Consider the following 6,307-nt stretch of genomic DNA (forward strand, 5'->3'; position numbering starts at 1 on the left):
TTTAAAAGTGGATTTAGTGATTGTATCTAATATTTAAAATTTATATTTTTATATAAAATTATAAATTTAAATGCATAAGGTTTTTTTATATATATTTTTATAAATTAGTAATGTATGTAGATATTATATATATATATATATATATATATATATAAATTAGTAGTTAAATAATTTAGTTAATTTTTCTAGTTAATTAATTATTTTATATAAACATCGGGACACAATATTTTTTTTTGCCATTGGTCTGGTTTATAGCCTCTCAAATGATTGGAAAAGGATTTTGATAAAACCATCCTATAGAAACTTTTATCAACTATTAGACTATCTATAATATTAAATATCATCAACCAAAGACATTAATTTAATATATAAAAAATAATAATTATCTATTATCCATCCCATTAATAGTTTTATCCCATAAATGTTTTTTTCATGGTGATAAGAGAGATTATGTTAGGTAATTTGAAATAATAAAGCTTAAGAGCAACAAGCTATTTATTAATATGTCTATAATACAAACATAATTTCAACTACGATAAATATGGAAAGTTTCATAATTACATAAAAATAGTGACAGAAATAATTGTAAAATTATAAAAGTAAACAAGCCTCAAAAATCAAAATACAAAATAGAAATCCATCATTTAATAAATTTTAAATACAAAACAAATAAGAGTACTACTACAAGAAAATACTCCTCTTCATTTATAAATAACCAGCGTAGATCTATCTCTCTCAAGCATCAAGAGAGATCAAATCTCTCTCTCTAATTATTAGCCTTTGAATAGGCTAGATTGTAGAAAAATACCATGGACAAAAACCATGGGTTAGGAGTACCATGGGAAAAAACCATGGGCAAGAAAAACTATGCACTCAAGAATTTTATGTTTTTAAATTTTTTTATTTGATTTGATGCCAAATATTATAACATATTCCCCAGGTGGAAAGGGTCTCTTGGCACAAAAATCTAACAACCAAAATATATGAAGAGTGGCGTAGAATAAAATACCTAGATTATGACATTTCTTTTCAAGACTTCAAGGTCTCTCTCGCTTGTTTTAATTTATGAAAAAAGTTGATGAGAAAAAACTAATAAATTAAATAAATATTAAATACGAACCATGGAATCTAACAAAACCATGTGCAAAAACTAGCAAATTAAATGAATATAAAGTACAAAACCATGGAATATAACAAAACTATTGGCCATAACATTATTTCAAAAGATATTTTAACATAAATAAATCTAGGGGCTAAAAAAAAATGGTTTGGTAAGTTCTAACCATGGGTGATAACATTTTTTTAAAGTTATCTTAACATAATCATATTTAACAACTAAAAATGATTGGTTTGGTATGTTATAACCACAAGGAATATTTATATATAATATTTAACTAAGTAGAAATTAAAAAAAAAAAATCACAATTTAATAATTTATTTCACTTATTTATATTGATCAACCACACTTGTTAATTGGAAACATTGACTTAGATAACAAATTTTAATGGATCCAACAGAATAAAATGAAAATTAATAAAAAATAACTAATATCAAGAAAGAATATCTAAATTTAACTATTAAAATTTAACATAAAAATAAATTTACTATACAAAACCATATATATGATGCATTAAAATAATTAATATAAAACATGACTACATATAATAATCATTTAATCAATGCAAATACAAATATGAGATAGCCATTATACACTTTAACAATAATTATGGTAAATAATATATACTAACCTAGATCCATCTTAATTTCAGATATACCAGCACCCTAAAGGGATCAAATCTCTTTTATAAATTAGTAATGTGTATAGATATTTTATATATATTTTTATAAATTAGTAGTTAAATAATTTAGTTAATTTTTTTCTCACAAACTAGAAATTTAATATCTAGTTCAACTATACTTTTAAAATATATTATTTTTATTATTATAAAGATTATTTTTCTATTATAATGGATTAAAGATAAATTTTTGAAAATTTTCTCTTTAGATTTTGTCTTCAAACACATGTTGTAGTATTAGCTCGAGAGAACCCTATATTTTTGGCTCTATATCCAATGGGGATCAACTCAATCTCCACCATCTTGTTACCCAACCATGAAAACAATAACCCAATAACTGTGTGGAAAATGATACAATAGATCCCAAATTTGAAAATTGAGGTCCACTCATGTCACATCCAAGAATATATACAATGTATGTGGGATCATGTACCCATTTGGAAAATGCAAAGGCTAAATCAAACTTGAATTCAGCGCCAAGTGTTTCTTCACTATTGTATTTGCCAGCATAGAGGATCAAACATGGGTATTCAAGAATGGCTTATGTGAGAAATGGAAGCTTTCTTGATCACTATAAGTATTAAGGAATGGCCAATGTGAGCAGCTAAAGCCTATGAGCAACTACCTATGAACCATAGTATTTGACAATGTTAATGATGAATGTTTGGTTTTATGTTTCATATTTTTCTTGTTTTTTCTCTCTCCTCATTTCTTGAATGCGAAACAAATGCTTGGTTGTATGTTTCATATTTGTCTTGTTTTTCTCTCTCCTCGTTTATTTAATGTGAAATCTCCAAACTCTGTTTCTCGTCTCATTGTCGTTTCTCGTTTTGTTTCCCCTTTCTGGTTTCTAGTAACATAGATTTCAAGCCCTTCCTTCTAGCTTTGGTTGAATTTATGCATTACTCTCAACTCCAAAAGCAGGTGATAGAAGGGATGGGTAGAAAGCTTGGTACCCGAGATAGAGTTAAAGAGGAAGAAACATAATTGAGTCAGACACTACAAGATTCCTCTTGTGGGGTAAAACGATCACAACAAGGCCACAGTAAGCCCCCGAGAGAGAACGAATATGCTACCGCATGCAGTGGTAACAATCAGAGTATGGTGCAGTGCCCCATATTAAGGTCCACCAATGACATCATATTAGCAAAAATCTAAGCATGAAAATAGATTGAAACAAAAACAAAAGGGAAACCCTCGCTAACTCGTCAGGCCCTTGCTCAATAATCAGGCAACATTTGGGTATGAAAAATCAGGGATCCCTTCTTCAAAGTCCTCGTTTGCTTTTATAGATCTCTTCATATTGATGGATGGCTTCGACCCTCCTCGAATGGCCATTGGATGAGTGTTGGGCAATTGCATTCGTTAAACTTCCTCGCAACTGTTTGAAATTTTTTTAATTTAAAACTTTTATACAAAACTTTGACTTTCACATTTTGTAATTTGGTGCATAAGTTTTCTGCTCATGCCACATTTGTTTAAATAAATTACATATTTATTTTCTTTTGATTACGTTTCTCAACTATGGCCGTGGATTTATCCTGGACAAGTAATGAAAATAAGATATGTTCCAGGGAATTGAACATATGTTTTTTCATCACTTGTATCGATATACTTTGATAGCACAGGCACGGAAACCCGAACCCATCGCTTCATCACACTATGACCGATAGAGACTTTCCTAGCTGTTGTGCACAACACATAGTGTAACAGAAATATTCATCCTCATCCAATTATTAAATGCGGAAATATTCCTCTAAAAGCCTGGATTTCCCATACACTAGGGCTATTACATATATAACCCTTGGTTTTAGTTTCTCTTGCATGTTTGGCGATTCAGCTGGAATATGTCAAAATATAGAGTTCCTTGATGTCTTCACTCCAACTCCTTGGATGCCATCTCAAAGAAAGGCTCAAAGGATATTCCAAATATTATCTTTAGAGGTGGCCATTTTGAACCAAAAGATCGAGTATCCATGCCATCAGTCGCACTCTTCTATGCAAGTGTACATTACCAAACAATTTATCATCAATAAACATTGTTGCAAGACAATAATTGTTGAAATAAATTTCTGAGACATTTTGGATATCTAAAGAGATTTCCTTATAAAACTCAAGTTCAACAAAGCATCCAACATATGGATCATGAGACAATGGATCCTCACACTAATATATTCACAATGGGACTGAGACAAAGATATACAAATTGTAAACTCCCTCATATAGATGAGAAAGTGGTGTTGGAAACTCTCCACGTTAGAATTGACATTCTTACCATATTCAAATGGTGTCCTTCCTCAATGTAAATAATTCTTCAATAATATGGCCACTCTCCCACATGTGTCACTTCTCCCAATCCTCATGCTTAATTGGCACAATGCACCTACGCATTTCATTCGACAATGATATGTCTTGGGACTTTATATCCACTATAGTGGGCCTTCATCCCTATTCTATTACAAAGCAGACTTCTCAGGGTAGGGGAAATCACAACTCCCTGCCCTCCCTCATTTCAATGCAACACGAAAGCATTTTCTTGCTCTCTTTCCATTTCATGGCAGTTCTTCAATCATAAATCTCAATTTCAAGCCCTTCCTTCCAGCTTTGGTTGAATATTTTCATTTCTATCAACTCCAAAAGTAGGTGATAGAAAGGGTGGGTAGAAGGCTTGGTACCCAAGCTAGAGTTAAAGAGGAAGAAACATTAAGTCAGACACTGGAAAATTCCTCTCGTGGGGTAAAAGGATCATAACAAGGCCACAGTAAGCCCCCAAGAGAGAAAGAAGATGCCACTGCATGCAGTGGTAACAGTTAGAGTATGGTGCAACACTGTATATTAAGGTACCATTATCATCCCCTCAAGACTTCGATTGCTGAGGAGAGAGAAAATATTTTAAAAGTAGAATCTGGCAAATTTGAGGCTATAATTAGCAAAGTGGAAAGCTTGCACAATTTTGTTTAGAGACCTCATGAGCAAGTTACAGATGTTGATACACTCTTTGATCTCACATCCACACTCCTCACTACTGTTAACAGATCACAAAACAATGATGGTGATACTCCAGTTGATTTTATTAGTAGTGATATTCTAAGAAACTATAGTGACTAGGCATATGGAAGCAGGTCTTTGGAGGGAAATGATGATCAAACCCAAATATCATGGAGAAATATTGGGCTTTTAACTGCTTCTGTTTTCCAGCATGTGGATGGAATTTGCACTATGCTTGGACAATTTTGTTTAGAGACCTCATGAGCAAGTTACAGATGTTGATACACTCTTTGATCTCACATCCACACTCCTCACTACTGTTAACAGATCACAAAACAATGATGGTGATACTCCAGTTGATTTTATTAGTAGTGATATTCTAAGAAACTATAGTGACCAGGCATATGGAAGCAGGTATTTGGAGGGAAATGATGATCAAACCCAAATATCATGGAGAAATATTGGGCTTTTAACTGCTTCTGTTTTCCAGCATGTGGCTGGAATTTGCACTATGCTTGGACCAATGGATAATGAACCCAAGCAAAGGAAAGATATAGTACAGAGAAAACATACTAAGCCGACAGAAAGCACTCGACTTGAAGCAGTGAAAAAGTCCCCGGAAGATGAAAAATCAGAAACAGACAAGAATATGGCAAGCATATTTAACATTTTGCGAAAACAGAAGCAAGCCAGATTAGAGAATTTGGTTCTAAATAGAATATCATTTTCCTAGACAGTAGAAAACATCTTTGCGCTATCATTTTCTAGTAAAGGATGGTAGAGTTGAAATAAATGTCGATGAAAATGGAAAACATTTTGTTGTCCCCAAAAATGCTCCCAGAGCTACATAAATGGCATCTGGAGAAGCTTATTACAGCCAATTTGTTTTTTGGTTTGATTTTAAAGACTGGAAGTTGATGATGGAAGCTATTGAAAGTGGTGAGGAGTTGATGCCTCACAGAACCAATCCACTTATGATTCCTTGTTCTGAGAAGGCTACAGAGACTCCTATCAGAGAGATTTCAAGAAACAGGGGTAGAGTGGTACCTGCAAATCTTGAGGTGCAGGAGGATGCATGTGGAAGTGATGATGGTGGTGGAGGTCTTCAAAGACCAACACCGAAGAAGTGAAATAAGTGTCTCCTATGACTTTTGCTACTTTTTTGGGTGCTTTTTGTTGGAAACTATCTTTGTTTCTATCAATGCACTGTAATTCATACAGGAAGCTAATCTTTAATTTAAGAAATATGGTATATAAACAATGCTATCTTGTTCTCATAATTAGTTATAATTAAGTTTACTAGCAGTGCAAACCCTCGGTCATGTAGTACACCCCTTTAGGCATGGTTCCAAGGCTTCGGCAGAAGACTAACATCACGTAAAAGGAAATTGTTAATGTAAGATGTCAAGTTTGATATGTTAAACCATTATTAGTCTCCTTGTGACAGTATGTTGTAATTTTATGTTTGAAAAGCATTTTGAGATACCACACAAGAACAAAGTTTTCGATTGTGTAGTTGGTTT

The 6,307-nt window shown here is 32.6% G+C and overlaps 1 pseudogene; it reads left to right on the forward strand.

Moving 5' to 3' along the window:
- Positions 1 to 4,613: 4,613 nt before the first annotated feature.
- LOC149173463 (non-structural maintenance of chromosomes element 4 homolog A pseudogene) lies at positions 4,614 to 5,914 on the forward strand (annotated as a pseudogene).
- Positions 5,915 to 6,307: the final 393 nt, after the last annotated feature.

This window comes from Pinus tabuliformis, chromosome 4_2 (genome assembly GCF_031772625.1).
Source record: "Pinus tabuliformis cultivar Carrire ecotype Pingquan chromosome 4_2, CPIR1, whole genome shotgun sequence".
In the NCBI taxonomy this organism is placed as follows: Eukaryota; Viridiplantae; Streptophyta; class Pinopsida; order Pinales; family Pinaceae; genus Pinus; species Pinus tabuliformis.